We start from the raw sequence: 831 nt of genomic DNA, 5'->3' as shown, positions 1-831 counted from the left end.
AAAGAGTCCCAGTGACTTCATGATGCTTTGAGTCTGCTCCCCCCAGACCTAAATCATACTTGGGCCAGAAGCAAATGTTAAATGAACCAAAAAAAAAAAAACCAAAAACAAAAGAACCACACAGAAAAAAGGTGAAATATATTTTAGTGCACCTTCAGTTGTCCCATGGAGCGTTCAATGGGATACCACCACTATACTCACTATCTGTGTGCTTGTTAGTCACTCCCAAGCACCAGTTCACATCACTTCAGTCAAAAAAACTTGGTGTTTTTCAAGTCTGCATGACGCTGCTTTAGCCTGCGTGGCTCTGGGATGTGTTCCTCTGTCACTTAGCTATGCCTATGTCTTAAAAGTTAACAAAATGCCAACAAAGCAAATAATGACCAAAAGCTGTGAATGCCCAGAGCTTTCCCCTACCCTCAAGGAGAGATGAAGATGGGTGGACCTGCCCACAAAATGACTGGGACGTTAGAATGGAGCTGCAAGGGTCCGTGTGCCCTGCCAAACGGCTGCATGGTGGGGCAGTCCCCTGACACCAAGGACCTTCTTAGCACTCTTTGGGGTCGCTGTGGAACTCCTTCTCTGGCTGAGGAAATCTGCACTTGAAGTGCCCACAGCTGCTTCTCCTGGGTCTTGAAGGGTGAGAGCAAAGTTGAGTAAGTCCAACTGGTGGTGCTGGTAACATCAGAGCCCGGCTAGCGAGAGGTGGCTTCACCTGGGAAGGCAGTACTGGTGCTGCGGAGCAATTCCTGTTCCCGGGCCAGTGAATGTTCAAATGGAAAGACTCAGTATTGACCTGGAATCTAATTTTGCAGCTGATATTTAGAAATA

The sequence above is a fragment of the Charadrius vociferus genome, unplaced genomic scaffold (genome assembly GCF_000708025.1).
Source record: "Charadrius vociferus isolate BGI_N301 unplaced genomic scaffold, ASM70802v2 scaffold173, whole genome shotgun sequence".
Classification (NCBI taxonomy): Eukaryota; Metazoa; Chordata; class Aves; order Charadriiformes; family Charadriidae; genus Charadrius; species Charadrius vociferus.
This window is presented reverse-complemented; position numbering follows the sequence as displayed.